The sequence below is a fragment of the Corvus kubaryi genome, unplaced genomic scaffold, assembly GCF_017639235.1.
Source record: "Corvus kubaryi isolate FWS band 111438036 unplaced genomic scaffold, C.kubaryi_AGA036_p1.0 37398, whole genome shotgun sequence".
NCBI classification, from domain to species: Eukaryota; Metazoa; Chordata; class Aves; order Passeriformes; family Corvidae; genus Corvus; species Corvus kubaryi.
The window spans coordinates 7,290,134-7,309,047 of NW_024581137.1; the positions used below are offsets into that span (position 1 = coordinate 7,290,134).

The 18,914-nt window shown below is 40.9% G+C and overlaps 1 protein-coding gene across 2 annotated transcripts in view; it reads right to left on the reverse strand.

Annotated features, from left to right (window-relative positions):
- EGFR (epidermal growth factor receptor) overlaps nt 1–18,914 on the reverse strand; it is a 159,840-nt gene that overhangs the window by 53,334 nt on the left and 87,592 nt on the right. The gene's annotated exons all lie outside the window — the stretch shown is intronic.

Genomic DNA, 18,914 nt, shown 5'->3' on the forward strand with positions numbered 1-18,914 from the left:
AGCTTTCTCCCTCATGCACAAATTTTTGTTTGTGCAAAGAGATATAAGGGATCTAAGTCCATCCACAAGGCGAACTTCATCACACCAGTATTTACCAAATGAGAACCCGGGTCATAAGCAGTATATGTTGAGCAAATAAAACCCAAACCAAACAAAACAAACCAAATCCCTGCAGCAGTATTACTGAACTCAGGCAAAGTCACACAATAATTTTCCAACTAGAACATTTGAAAAGAAAAGAAAATGGTCTGCTTGTATCTGATGAATAATATAATTCCTGCAATTTCTTTGCTTACGGAAACTGTGTTCTGAAAAGATACATGCTATAATTATCTGTATATAGTATCACAGTGCCACTCTGGCCAGAGGCTAAAGCACAGACAATGAGGTGCTCGCCTTGCTCCGCAGAGTTTTAAGTGGGATGTGCATGCTTGAGTGGATGGAATTTATTACAATTTAACCTCTATTGAACTCTGTCTATTTGCCCTCTAAAGGACAGACTCTGACGCCACATATAATACATTCATTACATACTTTTGTTTCAATGTGTAGCAAAGCTAGCACTATCCAGGTTTAGGAGTCAGTGGTGGGCATGGACACTTGCATGGTACTGCCGGAGGCTGTGGTAGTATGTACCACATAATGTATGTTCTAAAAAGGAGAGTATAACATTCAGGGTGAGAACATCCCTGACCAGAAGAAAAACCAAGACCCAGAACTGAACCTCAGGGCAGGCACTGATCCCTGAAAGATGAAAGCTTTGCTTTTATCTGTGATGTTAATATAATAAAAACACAACCGGTCTGGAAAGTTTTGACACAGAGGGCATGTCCCAAGAGGCTGCTGTCTATGGCAGTGATGAGAGCAGGGCTGCATGCTGGGAGTGCAGGGTTCTCCCACCCCAGCCAGGGTGATCTCCTGGACCCTTAGTGCCCCAGCCACCACTCCTGTGACATGGGGAAACTCAGAATTCTGAGGGGCAGCATAACGGGATTACCACCAAAAAGCATTTAAATTCTATGCGATATAGATTTTAGCAAATATGCTGCAATTCCTAAATGCCAAAGTGATGTTGATCTTGAATCAGTTGCAGCATTACCTCAACAGACAGCCTAACAAAAATTTAGATATTGCTGAAATGACCCAAATGTCAGGTGCTGTACAAGGCAGGAGCAATCAAAGGGCTCAGGAAAGAGCCACACTACACTGACAAATGCAAACTTGTTGAATTTAGTGCTTATGAAAAGTGCAGGGTTGGCTGTCCTGGCTAGTAAAATCTTCTGTGTGTCCTCAAACATGCTTGTTCCTCCCCTGCACTGCCTCAAACTTGGACTTACAGGACTATTTCTAGGTGATGCAAACTGGTTCAGTCTGCAACCCTTTGCTCCTTGGCCACTTTTTTCCTGTGCAGCCTGAAGTAGTAGCATGAAACCAAAGCATTTCCTAAATGGCATTTTCCCCAAGTGATGGTGGGGAGACAGAGGGCATTCATACAGCTGTAAGGCTAAGAGACTGTATTTTCCCAAATCCATACAAGCTTAGATTAAACAAAGTGGTCCCTGCAGCAATTGCATTGATACAAGTAAAATCTGTTTTCATTTTCCCCCAGAAAATCTCTGATTACTGAAGTCTCAATCCTGTCACGCATATTTGCCCCAGACTTGAGAAAAATCCCAGAGAATGCTTTGAAACCAAATTATCACCAATCCCCAAATCATCCTCTGTTTCTATCCATGCTTAGCCTATGTTAGTCTCCCTGCAGCTCTGATAGACACATCAAAATAATAACTCACAAAGGCAATTTCAGAGATATGCAAGTCCATTTCCATGCTTCATATGTCACTTATAACTATATATGTCCCAGTATAATAAATTTATATTCTTTTGCATGTTTTCTAGCCATTGCTGACAGTAACACAAAACTTGTAGATAAGTGATGTTTGTTTAATCTGACAGTGCATTTAGAAATGCTCCTCTCTCCTCACTTGTTAGCAGTAATTTTACTTTTGATTGCTTTTAGGTACTTTATGGAAGAGCAGTACCTGCTTGGTTGGGATACAAAGCTGCCACTGAATGCCTGGGGAGATAATTCTACTTGGTGAGCTACCATCAGTGCCCACACCCAACATACCTTTACCAGAGTGTGGGGGACAAAAATCTTCCAAGTGAACTGCAATAATTTTGCAGGAAATGTTGTTCAGTTTGGGTCTGTATGGGCAACCACACCATCCCAACCCTTGTCCCTTGTATCCTCTGGGTCACTCCTGCACAACACAGAGGGGATCCCGGCCATGCCCTGCACCTCCATGATCTTCCCTAAGAGGAAAACTGTTTCCCCTTTATGAAGTCTGCCACTGACCTTCATCTAATGGGGCCTCAGAAATTAAAGGAAGATGCTTGTCCTTCAAGCATAAATATGCACATCAGCTGTAAGGGCAGGTCCTCTTTATGAGGTATTTTTTTAACCAGCTTCAAAGCATACCCTTACAGCTATCAAATGGATCCACATAACCTGCAGTGGAAACCAGCAAAGTGCAGCTTACTAGCTGTCAAATGATCAAAATAATGATATTTAAGCTTATAATGAAGTACTAGAACAGACAGGACATTTGTCATCATGATTAAGCTATCATAAAGAGAAAGAACCATGTAATGCTTTCCCTAAAGAAAACAGGGTATGAAATACCAGACGTTGGAATAATAAAGTGACATTATGTTTTATGTAATTAATTTGTTAAATAGAAATATTTCTTATATTCACAAGTTCCTCAACTCTAGAGAGAGAAGGGATGGAGAAATTTCAGTATTGTTTGTTTGACACACTGAGTAAGAATTTCAAGAGGGAGGAAAGTTCATGTGACACAAAAAGAAAAACAAATCTGCTGCAATGTGCCATGGGAAGTTATAAAAAGGAAAGCTAGGAAACAGGTGAGGAGCACAAAGAGTGCTCAGATGCTGGCACAGGTTTTCCCTTGAGAACAGTGTTTGCAAACCCATACAATGCCTAAAAAGTCCAGTTTCAGCTTAATGACAGCAAAATTTGGGCTCTGGAAATTCTTCTGCAGAAGAGAGTGATTTTTGCACATATCCAAATACTTTAATTTAAAACACTGTGAAAAACAACCTCATGTGGCTGTAGTAAGTTCTTGCTCAAACAGTGCGGTTTAGAGTAATGCAGTTGCTGAGATTAATTCCAACTTTTAGACACACTGGGACCAAAACAATGACAAAGCTCTTGCAAATACTTAGATGGAAACTGTAATTGCAAAAATTACCAAAACTAACACCCTAGCGGAGAAAAAGAATATGCCTTGAGGGAAAGCTTTCCCAGATGGTTTCTTATTCCTATTTACTTGACAAAAACAACTATTCCAGATAAAGGTATTTTTAGGTTTTCCTTCCTAACTCCAGTTAGGAGTGGAGACCTGCCCTTCAATGTCAAAAGCTGCATCCTGAATTGCAAGGGATGGAGGCACCCTGGCAGTTGGATGGTCTGATTGCTGGTGAGTGCCTTTGCCCAAAAGAACAAATAATCACATACAAATCAACTTGCTCCTGAATGAAGACCTTACCAAAGTCACAGTATTTCTGACAACAAGGGATTCAGCCTTATTAATTCCCCAGGGTGCTTTTTTTTCCTCCCCAATATAATTTACTAGTATTTCTATTTTTCTTCTTTGTTGCCATTATTTAATTCTGCATGTATGTTTATTAATCCTCCAGGGATTAAGGCCAGACCAGGATGTGCTGAAATCAGGCTTTCCACTGGCTTCAATGTGAACTAGATGGGGGATTAAATTTCTCTCTTGCTGATGCCGGTGTAAATTTGGAGCAAGTACATGTACAGGATGGACTAGCCCAGACTTTAAGCTTTGCCCTCTGAATGTCTTAGGATAAAACTGTGGGGCTGATACACATAATAATTTCTGTAAATACCAGCAGAATTTCAAAGAAACAGGAATCGTCACCTTGCAATTTTCTACAGTTTGGGGAAAAGTTGATTTCCAAAGGTGAATAATAGATGGGAATTTTGAGATAGGGTATTTCCAGTGAGGTACTGAGGTACCTAAACCTGAATTTAGGTCAGTTTTCTTCACATGTTTCTGTCAGTGATCTCTAGGAAGACTTCAAACCACTGCTGAGGATTCCTGCAGATGACACAAACATTGCAGGAGTTCTAAATAACGAAGAGGGACAGATGACCTGCACAGGCTGGTTTGTATAATTTAGGAAAATAAGCCCTCTGAACAATGTTACATGAGCTATAGCCAAAGGCAAGGTGTTACATCAAAGACTGCAGAACACATAACAGACAGAAAATGGGGTGCCGGCATGCAATTGCTCTGAAAAGGACTTGGGGATCATATGAGGTGATCAGTGCATTGCTTGATGAAAGAAAAACCAGCATCCACTGGGTCCATCAGTGGGAGAATGCTGAAGGAAGGGAGGCAGGCGCTGGCATTCATCCATGGCAGTGCTGGCATGCCCCAAGGGTGGTGGCCTCTGCACTAGAGGGCTCTCCTCTCCTTGCAAAGCAGGTGCCACCTGGGGCACCTCCCACTCCCAGTGCTACCAGGATGCTCCCCTCAGGCTTCAGCCCTTCTCCAAGCTACACTTGAGCCCATGTCCCTGACACATGGCCAGTGACTAGTGCACCAGGATTTTGCCTTGAGTTTTGCAGGCTATTTATTGAGAATGATGTCTGGAAAGTCAAGCTCCCCAAGATGTCCTCACCAGCAGCTGGGGTGCTGTTGTTGGGTTGTTCTTCCCACTGGCACCCTCTGGAGAGGCTGCTACAAAGGTAACTAAGAGCTTGCATGAGGCTTTCTGTTTTGAGCTATTGCTCAAGGTTAAAGGCCAGGTCTGTTGAAAATGCAATCACCAGTGAACTTAAATAATGAGTTGCTTCTATAATCTGTTAGTGAGGAAGAACCAAGAATAAGGGAACTTCATATCTTTCAACCACTAGGCAAACATCCACATACATAAATATACCAACAATAATGAGTAGTTTATAAATATTAGACACAACACTTTACAAATTTTGTGCAGAAAACCACAGAGGCACCTTCCCCCCCCTTTTTAACCATCTTCATAGAAATTCAAGCCATACAGACTGTGCTATTTGAAATCAGCATGGACTTTGAGGTCCCCCCATGAAGTTTCTCCATGTGAGCCCAATGGAGCAGGGTGATGAGCTTGTCTCTACAAGTATCTTAAGAGCAGGATGGGAAAAGTGGTGAGTTCATGCCCCAGCTTGCCATTTTTAGTCTCACTGTTCCCTACATACAACAGAGCAATGGAAGCTGGACGCTATAGAGGGCAAAATGTGGCTCTTCAAGACAAAATGCCAACTGCAGCTTAGACATCCAAGTGGTGTACAGCACAGGGAAACAGCACTGAGTGCTATGGAAAGGAACAAGACTTTGGGAACCACTGAGGGGGAAATTAAGGAGTGGGGAAAAGGCAGAGTTGGTGGTATATTGGTTATGCTGGATGGAAGTTCTGCCATCCCATTTATTCTGGGTCCTCCAAGAGAAAGCATTGCCCATGCCTTTGTTTTAGAACAGTGATCCTCATGCTTCGTGAAATCCACATACCGACCAAGGGAAGTTTGCCTTGCACTGTACTGTGTGTACCCAAACAAGACCATGCAAGGGGCAACAGACTCCAGTGTCAGTCCCCACAGGCTCTGTGTGCTCCAGTGGTTTGTTTTCCCCAAGGATGGGTCTATCAGGTAGCACAGGCCCTGGCTAGAAGTCCAAGGCTGAAGTCATCCTGCCCTCCACCTTCATGCACCAGCATAGCTACCATATTCATTGCAAAAAAGCTGTGTGCATCCGCTGGGCAGAGCTCTGGAGTGTGAGGACTGTCACACAGATCCATTCATGCGAGGTTCAGGCCCTGGGAAATGGCTCACAGAAATGAAATGGCTCTCCTGGCATCTGTGGTGAAGTTGTATTACTGTGTTGCTGCAAGTGGTGTAAAAAGTCTGCATAGAACACAGCAGCAACCAGCCAAGAGACCTCCAACAATGGGCATGGCTCACCAAACCTTGAATCTGGTGACACATGTCTGGCAGGGCTGTGCCATCTCAAGATCTCCACCAAGTTATTTGGGAAAACAAACAGATGACAATGGATACATAAGCCTGTGTTCCATGGTCTAAAACCCCTACATTCTTCATTGTTGTTTGTTCTGGCAACATCTATGAAGCAGCAGGATTTTATAGCACAATAAAAAGAAACTGAAGATGTGTGGCCGTGAAAATATGGGATCAGTTGCTAGTTACATCAGCACTGAATTGTTTAAAATTGTTTCAAAACGAGTTAACTTGAGAAACAAGAGCTAAAGGCACTAAACTATGCTGTGAACATTTTAGCATGTAGGATTTCTTGAGACACTGCAATTGCTTATTTCAATTTGTGCCTTCCAATGAAAAAGTCATATGGTTTTCTTTACTTATATTAAATCAAGTCTCATGTCGAAATAAGCTGTGGGGCTCACGCACGTATTTCTGAATCCCCTGAGGTGTAAATTCAATGTGAGCACTCACACACTGGCTCAAAAAGGACAAGAGAAACCACTTACAGATGATTCCAAGTAGAACACTAAAAGCTTGCTATTACAAATACAACACATCCTAATTTTTTTTCACCAATAAATATATGATTTCACATACACACATATATATATATATGTAGCTCTCCCAGATAAGCAGGCTGACATCTCTAGAGGCTGCAATGTATGTGGAGAACTGCTGAAACACAACAGCAACCACACAAGTTTCATTTGCTGCCTTGAACTACACATGCCCACCTCCATGATAACCCCATCTACTTCTGTGCATGGTTCTGCCCGCTGAGGACACGGGAAATGCTGCCAGCAACCACGGTGAATGCTGCACCAAGCCTCTGGGCCTGTGTAGCTGCATCAGTCCCGACGCTTCCTCCCAAGCTGGTCTGCAGCAAGTTTCAGCCTCCTGTGGAGTCAAATTGGAAAGCTACAGAAAGATCTATGCCCCAAAGCTCCCTATGGGACATCTTGTCCCTTAAGAATGAGGTCACCTTCTCAAGCAAGACTAAAACAAGACAAAAACTGCAGACAGGACTAAGACAAACAGTATTTACTGCTTCAAACAACAAAAGGTACTGTTAAGTTACTAATGTAGCAAATGTCCTATCAACTGACTACAAAGAACAAATGCAAGCTGATAAAAAGCTTTAAAAGTTTGTTTCCAACAACTGTGCATTCATGGGAATAAATGCTAACACTTACTCTAGGGCTTCCAGACAAAATTTGGATATTTGTGCATGTTGACAAGCAAGCGAGTTAATACATGCTGCTGGGTTTGAAGAGCCTCCAGTAATACTTAACTTTAAAAGGAATAGCAGAGGAGCATATTAGATGTAAATGAGGATCATCTTCTGATCTTCATTTAAACCTTCACTAAAACTCAGTGGAAAGACTGCTATTGAAACGAATGGGATCTGAATCAAGCTCTTATTTTGCTTAATTTAACTGTGTGAAATTTAATAAATGAGATAAATAGACTTTCTACCACCCTTTATTCTGGAAGGAGGAGAACTACAATTACATTTTGAAAGCGCAGCTAAAAAGCCACAAAATGATTTAACAGCACCTGGGTAAGTTTTGAAGATGAAGAACAATTTATCTTCAAAAGTCTGGGCAGAAAAACCATTGAATTTAGTCGTTGTTACTATAAATGTTGCATGTTATAGCAAGTGGACTGCTTTTAGAGCTGGTCTTATTTAGCAATAGGGAATTTCAGTCATTTAATGCCAGGGTTTGGTTCTGTGAAGACATGTAAACAAGTTTGAAAACTATAAAAGGTATTTGAAATGCATGATTACAGTACGTTTCATGCTGTTCAAACTCTGAAGAAGTTCCCTCTCCATCTCATGATTTGCACGGTTCTTTCCTCATGTCCTTTCACCCTTTTCAGCAAAGGAAATGCTCCATGGCTTAATATGGAGCCCAAAAATCTGCAATCTGAACTCCAGAAATATAATGTAACACTGGATAAAGCTCTGCTAACACTTTCAGACTTCTATGATCATAATGTCCATTTGTGCAGGTCACAGAGAAAAAACATCTGAGGTTTTTTTGTTTGTGGTTTTTTTTTAAAATTTTTATTGTCTTTGAAAATACTAATAAAAGAAATACTGGAAATGGGTAAGTGAAACTTTCTTCCTTGAAAAGAACAAAACCCCACATTTATCAAAAGGCTGTGCCTTGTATCGACCTGTGTGTCTTTTTAGGTCATTATTTCATATATACTCAGAATTAGTGGCTGCTTAATTGTGAACAGTTTAAAACCATAATAAAGATGACTGCAGCTGCTAAGTTTGATTCTGCAACTCCTTCGTCCCCAGTGTTTGAGGGATGGTCTTCCTCAAGGACCAGTTCTAAGTAATGAGGCAGGAAAAACAACACACAGCTTTATCAAACACAACACCCCCTTACATGCAAATATGAAAATCCAGAAGATGACACGCAGATAAGGATTAAAAGAAAATCCGCCCTTACCTAAACGACACAAACCTGCTTTAACACATTCCACACCCTGCAGAAAAAGTTGCCAGAAAGAAACTGCCCCATCAGTTCAGTGAACGAGAGGAATAAATGTCCCCTTGTATACAAAAAGCTGGTAAATCAGCTACAACCTAAGCTCCAGCACAGAATGTGAAAATGTTATCAGTAGCAGACGGTTGGACTGTGCTTATCTTTGCCAAAAGTGTCTTGAGGGGGGAAAAAAACCAGAAACTTTTTACTACTGGAGTGAAATGCATGGAAACCAGAGAAGCCTGACTGTAGAACTGATCTCACTCACTCCTGTTCCCATCTGCTCCTCTGTTCCTGCAATGTTTCTTCTGCAAAAGATCGCACTCAAGTGTTTTGATGAATGGAGGAATTTTTGTAATCCACTGGGTTTGGGGTTTTTTTCCTTATTTTTTTTTCCACTCTGATTAGAAATAATCAGCTTTTACCTTTTACTCTATCACAATTTGGAAACTTGCTGCTGTACACAGGTTCCTGGATTTTTTTGTTTCCTAGAAGAAAACAAAGGGAAACAGAGCTGGGAACATCCCAGTTCAAGCTCCAGCACCAGCATTACTGCTGTGCCCATCTCAGCAGTGTTGCAGGAGAATTGGCCCTGCTCATCTGCCAAGTGCATACACCATGTATACATTTGTTACTCCAGTGCTGCTAGGATGCCTTACATCTTCCAAAATACAGCTGCACCTGTCTAAGAAACCCACTGCTGCACTTCCTTAACTTCACCGTTTTGTGGGAAGAAGTTTCTTGAACAGAAAAACAGTTAAAATCACATTCTAACATATTTCTGGTACATTGCTTGGAGATGCCGTATTTTTCTCTAGCCTGTATCTTCGGTGGAAATTCAAAGAAAGGAAGGATTGGTGGAGTAGCAACCTCAGAAGATACTAGAGGCAAGCACTGTCAAGATCTGAGATCCATCACTCCAAGAATTTGCATGCTTGAATCTTCCAAGGACTTTTACAGACTACTAAAATTATGAGGGAAAAAAAGGCATTTATGTGAGGCAGACATTTATGTACCGCAGCTGGGAAAAAAAAAAAACAACAAAAAAACCACACTTTGCTTTCCAGAAAATGACATTAACTTCGGAAAGATCTGGCCTTGGCCACTGCATCCCAGAAAGTTTCCAAACTGGCAAAACGGTCGCCTTCAGAGCAAATGGGCACATCACAGAGCCAACTCTCCCACTCCACTGCAAAGCTGCTCCCTGTCTTGTGAAGTATCTTCTGATAAGCCTTACTAAAACCACAGCCACCTTATCTGGGAAAAATGACACCTACCAAGTTTTTAAAGCTGTAGGTCTGGCTGGCTGCCTTTGATGCATTCGCCAGTCTTCAGTCACTATCTGTCACTTCATGGTGGAGCTGCAGCAGCTCTTGTGAGCCCAGTAAACTGCCTTGCTGCAAGTGATGAAACGCTACCAGCCCCAGAGAACAACAGAGCAGCTCTGTGTGTTAGCAGCTTCGTGTGTTAGCCGCTCTGTGTTGCCTTCATCTTCACCTCCCAAAGCTTGGAAACAAATACTCATCGTGAACAAATAAAATTATTTCTTCCATGGGCTAGGAAATGAACTTTGTGGTGTTGAATGTCAGACTGTGTAGTACTACACTGGATTGCATGGCTAGTCTTGGAAAAATAAAGCAGAACAATCCTGCTCTCAATACTAGAGCTAAAGGTCTGCATTACAAAACTTCAGAAGATTTAGACAGATTTTCCAAAGTAGGAATAGGAGTTTGGCATGTAAGTCATACAGCATGCCAGTGGGAGGTGGTCATCAGCACGGGCTACTGAAAATCCTCTCTTTAAGATCCATCAGCTAGGCTCAAACAAAGATGGAAGTTTCGCCACTAAGAAGTAAAGTTTTCAACCCTTACTATGCCTCCATGAAGGAACAAGAGCCCCCACTTTGCCCCAAATGCAACATTACTGTGTTGATATCAGTGTTGCATGAGGGCACTTTTAGAGCTTGTCTCAGTCCAAAATGACTTCATTTAGTTGCACTGGGCTGCAGTACCTTGGAGTAGTACCATCATTTTTAAGCATAATGCAAAATGGCATTAAAAATAACAGTGGTAAAAGGAAAAAAAAAAGAAAGATGTGCTTAGAAGGGACAGAAAACAGCTGCTGGTAGATGCATTACAGCCTCATTCAGCTTACAAGCTCCCCAAAGGTTCTGGTACAGGAGTTAAGCAAACCCATGGGAAAATCGAGCTTCTGATCTGACTCTGTTATATAGCTACAGGATGTCTCTGCTGTCACCAGGTTTGCTTTTACGAGACAGTGCCCAATAGAAGGCATTTGTGTTTTTTAGCTCTTGGATCTCATAAATAAAATTACTGAGTTCTTTCAGAGCTTTGCCAAAATCAGTTTCCATTAAAAGTCTCAAAACTGTCTATGGAAAGTTTCCGCTATGCTTTACTGAACTCTCTCAACAAATGGCAAAGCAGTTTATCCTTGTGGGAAAAAGCTCTGTCAGTGCACATCTATTCCAGATAATGTGCTACTAACATAACTCAGGAAAGAAAATCTGGGTCTCGAAGTAACTCGAATGTGGTGGTTAGGGTCTTGCTTTTCCCTGCACATGTTGGAGCCCATTGTGCCAAGGAGGAGTCCCACAACCCTTGCCACTTTACTTCGCAGGATGTGACTGATGTGCTTTGCAAGACCCTGCGACACAGCAAAATACTGGCCTTCTGAAACCTTCTCACTAAAGTTGCACTTTTGGGAGGAATTAATCCTACCCAAAAATGTGGGAGTGCTCATAAACACCAAACATATTCTTACCTGTTCTTAATAACGTATGTCTTCAAGCATGCAAAACTGTATGTCCTTCTTTTTCCATTTAAGTGCATTTATTTAAAAATTTGGTTTTCCATCAGGAAGGGAAAATAAGTTTTACGCTTCAAGAATACAAAACTCATCAAGTAGAAAATCAGCATTGGCCTAGATCAGCGACCGTGTAAAGATGAAGCTGCTGAAGCTCTGATGGTGATACTGCTGCTTTTGAAAATTCCGCCTTAAAGCCTTATCTCATTCTTTTTGGTTTTAAGCAATTTTTTAGATTCAAGCTTGACCGTAAGTAATCAAACGGTATACCACAGAACTGGAAGGCTGTCTCTTGTTGGAAAGCATTTCACTCTGTCCATTATGTGAAAACTTATGGAGAGGCAACAGGATTTCAGAAGCAGTGACTAAATATACACATCTCTGAGACAGAGCACTGGAAACTTATTTTTTGCCTCCTTTTAGTGAAAAGATGCTATTAGATCTCTGTGGTTATTACAGCAAAAGTGGATTATCTCATTCATTCTAAGGCATCATCTAAAGTGCTTCCTCAACCAGAGATTTCAATTTGTGCTCTACACCTTCCTGGGAGACCCTGGACTATTTTCATGCCCATGAAAGCTAAATAATGAAAAGCAGGCTTACACTTGTATAGAGAGCTCTGTACCCCACCTCCCTCAGAACTACTGTAGGTGCTTGCATATTGAGCAGTGCTGGAAACCACTGGTATGCATAAGCTGTGAACTCCTTCAAAGCAACTCCTACCACTGCCTTACCCCCCACACCCCCCAGCATTGTATATTCACACACACACATATGTAACATATATATTTATTACATGGCCTCTTGATGCCACCGTAAGTCTACCTGAAGTACTTAAAGGTGAGACTGAACTGGGGTAGACAGGTGGTATAGCAATGCACACTGATTTCCAACCTCTCCCTGAGAATGAACAGTGCCTACCACTGTCTCCCATAAAGCCTCCCATGCTAATGCACAGACCCCTTAACAAGAAAATACTCACAATCATGCAAATGCTTACAGGAGTCTCCCTATGGAGCCGTTGCCATTTCTTTCTCACTTATTTTCAAGGAATATATGTCATCAGCTTCAATTTATACAGAGCAAATAAGTTTTTCAATCAGATGAAAAAATACCCCTCTAATTGTGTAATGAATATCCCGATGCTGAAGACACAGTGAGCTAGGAAGTGCTCTGGAGCACTTCAGAAGAACAGAGACTCAACACATTTTACAGATATGTATGACGCTAACACAAAGTAGACTGTGAGTGAAAAACAATCCTGTCTCAATTTCCACAGAAGTTTATCATCACATAACCCAGATACTGTAACTGCTTCCTTGCTATGATGTGAAAAGCTTCTTTCCTTGTTCACCAGTTGGCTGGAAGAAAAGACGGGGGGGCGGAAGGGGAATTACGTGGGGTTGTGGAGCATTATGTTCCACTATGACAACCGCTCCAGTTAGTGCATTAATTATTTCTTAGCACTATCATGTAACAGTGTGTCCCTAAAAAAAAGTAGTTGGCATACTTATCAGTGACTAACAAATGTACTTTATCCTCTGTGGCACAATATCATGACTCAAAACAAAGCTTGAATGCTTCAGCCAGAGTTTTTTCATCTAGGGTCATGCTCCTATCTTGATTAAGAAAATAGAAAAGTTTTTGGTTGGTTGTTTAGGGTTTTTTTTGTTTGGTTGTTGGTATTTGTTGGGGGTTTTTTTCTTTTTTTTTGAGGAAAGCACAGTATTTTCCTTAGTTCTGTTATGAGATAAGATATTTACTGCTGAACACGTGCTACAAATAAATGACAGAGCAATAAAGACAATTTAATAGCCTGGGAATCTCTTGCTCAAGGGGGCTAAGAGGTCAAAAGTTACGTCTTTGACATATAACATATGCTTTCGGAGTGCCTTCTAATTGCAGGAAATGTTTTGATTTCGCAATCTTACAAATATTCATGAAAACTCTGAGGTATTTCTCAAAGTGATTCACTCATACGGGATTTAAAAAATGGACGCTTCCTCTGACCACCTTACCTTAGCACCAAGCACCTTCATGAATGTACTTTAAGAGGTCATGGATAGCCCCTGAAATATTTCCCCTCCTGGAAGGGGACTGTAATAATTACATTACATGCAGAGCCCTGCTGACAGGGAGAGGGGGAGATCAGCATGGTTACGCTGGTCACCAGACAAACAAACATCAAGTCCAGCTGTGCTGCACATACACACAGGCCCTGCCAGTTCCCTGCCAGAAGGGCTCAAACCCTGCCTCAGGAAGGGCAGAAAACCCATGTCATGCCATTCCTAACAACTGGGTGCTGCTGAGTCACTCATGCCCAGGAAGACACAGCTGCTTCCAAAGGACTCATTGGTGCGAGGTGTCAGTAGACCCTCTGCAGTCAGCGGGCACAGATAAGCAAACCAATAGAACTATTCATCCTCTCTGCATAGGATGCCATGTCCCTTTTTTGTCAGGCAGCCTGAGATTTCAATAGAGACACAGCATAGATCAAATTTCTCTACAAACGTATGGGTTATTACAAGACCTAACCTGCCTGCAATTTATTAATTTACAAACAATTAGGAGATTAATAAGAATGAATGACACCAGTGATAGCTATAAACAGATTTCTTACCCATTAGAACCCATACGGTCATGTGATGTTTCTACAGGTTCCCTGTTCAATGCTCATGTGTGCCATGCCACAGCCTGCTGAAGACATATGGAGCCCCAGGGAGGCAGCAGGGCCTTTTGTGCCTCTTGGAGGTTGCTCCAGACCTTCATCCCTCTGATATTTATGAAATTTGCTTCTAAATGTTCAGCCTAAACTCGGGCTTTACCATTCAGACTATTTGTGTAAGTTGTGCTAGCATTGTTCTTTCCATTAAGGTACTTTCTTCCCAGTCTGATATTGTCTTTTCCAATGCATATACCATGTCACTGATTATTTTGATTCATTCAACTCTCTTAGCCTTGTCTCATAAACCAGCATGTTCCCCTGATTTTCCTTTCATTATATCCATCCAGTTAATAGCCATATTCCATTGCAATGGGGACCAGAACTATACACAGTGTTCCTGCCAAGGACTTAGCAGTGTATTGCAAATTACATTAATGCTGTATCACTACTGGGACTTTCTGCAGAGTGTAGCCTTATTTTCTGGATATACACAAGGGCTCTCCCATTCTTCCAGATTAAAACAGAGTAAGTATGTACTTTTGGGTTCTGCACAATTTTAACTTTTATTCCATTTCTTAGCATCCTCCAATTCTACTTAAATGCCATCCAAACCTTCCTCTTACTTCTCACTCTCTCAGCTCTCCATTGTGACACATCACTGTGAGAAATACCTATGCAAAGATCCCTAATGAAAATATTTAATTAGACATGTCCCAAGATCAATTCTTAAGGATACCCAGTAGATACCTGTCTCCAGAGCTTTTCTGATACAATCTTTTGTGTCCTCTTTAATCAGCTCTTCGTCCAAGTTTAAACTCTGCTACTGAACTTCACCTCCTTCAAGTTATGTAGTAACTTGACCATTTCATTACTTGGGTTACTGAAGTTCAGGCTAGTAATTATCCCCACAAAATGAAATAAAAGCAAAAACCCAACCATCTCACCACGAAAGACAACCTGGTAGGACTGATCTTTGCTAACACAACTAAAGCTTCAGACTATTTTCCATTTACTTTATTTACCTTAATTTTCCTTTCCTTCAAAGCACTTTCTGAAGCTGAGCATGATCTCAAAGGCAGAATAAAGGTTCTATAGCCACGTGGCTTTCTTCATTCCTTGAAAACATGGGGGCCTCATTTTATTTCACAGACATGCAGACTCAAGACTGCTTGATGACAGATTAAATTGCTTACTTTTAAAAAAAAGTATTTATCACTCTTCCTAAACTATACCTAATAGGAGCTTGACCCGGGTATGCTGTGACTGGAGAGTGATTGGAAAAGTGGAGATGATACATTTCTCTCAGAGAAGATTTAAGATTGTGAAATTCCATTAAGAAATACTTTCCTGCAGATCTCTCCTGGCCATGTACCTTTTACTGTACATGTAAACACTCTGTCTGCCTTCAGTACCATATAACACTTTTCATGGTGGCAAAATTCAACCTGACTCAACTTAATTTCTGATTAATTTTCTTCTTAATTAATGTAAGTTTCTGGCATTCACACCCTTTGCAGAGAAATAAGGAAGGTTGGTCTTTTAAATCCCTTTTTGAGGGAAATATAATTATAAAAAACCAAACCCAGACAGTCGTATCTGTGTCGCTGAAGCTCTGTGAGCTGTACCTGATAAATCACCTCTGTGATGCCACAGAAAACACTCTGTGCTACTTCCTGTACACCTTGTTTGTAAAGCTCTGTTTACTTACCTGTTACTGTTTGGCTAACTATTAACCACAATTAACCTGACGGACTTTTCTTCCAAAGAGAACTAATATTTATCAGAAAAGCAAAACTTATTCAGTAAGCCAAATGCAAATGTTGTCTCAGGCAAGATCAGAGAGGTCATGGGGAGCAATAAGGTTCTACTTCCACATGCAGTAGTTTGTTCATTATTGCTGATTGCAAATTAGAAGGAGACAAATAGAAGAGCAGAACTGTAACTTTTGGTTTATTATTTTTAATAATTAATTTTAATTATTATAGATTAATAGTAACATTATTATCCTCTTATATAAAATTATATATTATAATCTTAATATTATATTATATATTAAATAATTGTTTTGAATAATTAATTATTTCTATTATTTTTTAAAAGGTATTATTTACAGAGTGGTTTGGAATCTAGTTCCAGATTGGAGGGAGAAATACATTGTTTTCTAGGCTCGCAGACAAAAACATTTTAAAACTCACTGCAATGCTACTGAAAAAATTGGGGGTTTTTCTTTCCTACTGTCTGTTTCTGAGCAGCAAGCAACAAAATATTTCAGGAGAGCAATGGATGTTGCATCCTACCAACTACTCCTGCATCCTTTGCTAACAGCTCACCAGTACCTCCTCTTGCTCTAACATCTAACAGAAGGTGAGGGCTTCTGTCCCCTTCACTGTGTCTCTGTGGGACAGACCTGCAGGGTTTATACCTGTAACACAGTCTTACTGCTTTGAGACACCACTCTCACACGTGATTAAGTCTTGTCTCCCCAAGTTTAAAAAAATCACTAGAAATTGAAGGAGGTAAACCCAACTTTTGTATTAATGGTGCCAAAATCAGTCCAGGCTATGGCTGAAACAAAAAATACAAAAGAGACCATCAGATGATAGCATAAGTGCTGGCAGATCAGTCTAACTCCCATCTTTCTCAGTGGGTGGAAGATGTGTTTCAGCAGACAGTGCAGACATCTAAAGCTGAGAGCTCGAATTGTAACAAAACATTTCACTTTTCCCAGACGGTGTTCTCCTATTCAAGGATGTTTGTGAAACCATGCTGCCAAATCTGTGATTTCACAAACTTTTCCACAGTGATAACATAAACAGTGAGTAGTGATTTATCTGAGGGATCAAGCTGCACTAGAAGGGGAATGTGAAAAAATGTGCATTTGAAGGCATTCTCTCCCCTGAGGAAGGACAAAAGCTCATATACATGCATAAAATGAACCACACATCCCAGACCTGACAGAATGCAAGCTTTTTTTGGTCTGCTTTCTGAAAATCCATGTCAAATTCAATGAACTGAAAAAAAAATGCAAAATAAAAAGTCTCCCTTTTTTTTTTAACTGAATTAGCTCTGTCTTACCTCTTAATAAAGAAAATTTGTGAGATTTGCACAGCAGAGCATTAAGAATATTCTCCATAACTTGCTGAGCTTTCGCTCTTCCTTTTAAGCTAGTCGATGATGGCTTTCTCAGAGAAGATCAGATTTTGCTCCCAGTTACATCTACATCAAAACAGAAGTAATGACACTGACTGGGGCAAAATTATTCCAGATATACATTTCTCTCATGGACAGCACCAAGAAAGAACAGTTTAAAGACAATCCAGTTAATTAAACCTAAATTCATCACACTTTTTAAAGTTATGAGCAAGAAGAAAACCTAGAATTAGCATGTTATTATTGCTTATTGCCAAGAAGCACTCACTATAAAACCCACTTGAATTCAAAATTGAATGTGTGCATATATTGTAGCAGGGAAGTTATGGCAGAAAGGAGAATAACTATCCAAACTTTGATAATTGCTTGATCTGGAGTTTTGATTAAATGGTCTTTCCAGTATGAAATTATCCTCTAAGAGGGCCACAGTCTTGAATTCCCCCTCATATTTCCTTAATGGTTTTCACATTTTATTTTCTCTACTGCAGTCAAAACAACTTCTTTGGCAGCCAAATCTTCCTGCAGTACACAGCCTATGTGACCACTCTTATCCCCACAGAAGGCATCTGGGACCACAATGCCTCCTGGATGAAAGTGAGAGCATCTGTCTTCGCCATTGAAATTAAATACTTCTCATTTTTGCAGAGCTCTTAGGGCTTTGGTTTAAGTGCTGGAGGAAAGGGAGGGTATCACACAGGGCTGCTTATGCAATTATCAGGTCATGTATCCATGGTACACAAGGGAGTCAGAGGAGGGAGAGATGTATGGCCCGTTACCTGTCCCAGCACCCACACCTTGTCCTGGTGCCTCTCTCTCCATGCTCCAAAAAACCCACCCACAGGTTTACAGCAGCTAGTGCTGTTTAGAAGAACCACATAATCTGAAAGCGCTTTTTAAGCTTTGTTTTTCTCCTCAAAAGAGATGCTCAAGTGAGTTAAAAAACTGTGATAAAGCTGCCTAGAATATAACCTATCCAGTAGTTTATAATTTACTTACTTGAGTACCACTCACAGTTGGGCATAATCATGCAGGGAAAAAAAGGCACCAGAAAGGATAAACTGTCTCAAAACACTACTCTGAAGGTCAAATGACAATCAACATCTCAAAAGCAAGAGGAAGAAATGATGATCTTGCAAATCTTGGTTCATTTTTTTTTTGTGTGCACCATCACCACCACTCCCTGTCTAAATGAAGACACAGCATTGAAGAGCCAGAAGCCTGGAAAGACAAATACTCCTTTCATCAATAGGATGGCTGTACTCCTTGTGATCAGTCACTGTCTGTTGCTAACACATCCAAGGTTTTCTCTGCATGTTTATTCCACCTGGGCTCCTTGTGGTTTTATCTTTTTATTTGGCACTTTCTCATTGAGATTCAACTTTTTCTTTGAAGATCTACCCTCTGAAATCTGCCTTCTTCCAAACAAGCAGCAGTGAACCAGAAGGCTGCTCTCTCCCAGTCTCTCTCGAAATAGCAAAGAGAAAAAGGCAAAGAGGAGAAAGGTCTTGTCTTAGGAAAGCAAAGCCCAGGAGTGAAGAAGGCATGAGCTTACTGTGCAGTGAGGAGTGCACCTGTGAGCTGCAGCTTGGGTGGGCTGGCATGGGCCAGGGGATATTGCTCCCATATCCTTGTGCCCATCACAGAGCCAACACTGTTTCCTTTCCCACAGCCTGACATCATCACTCAGAAA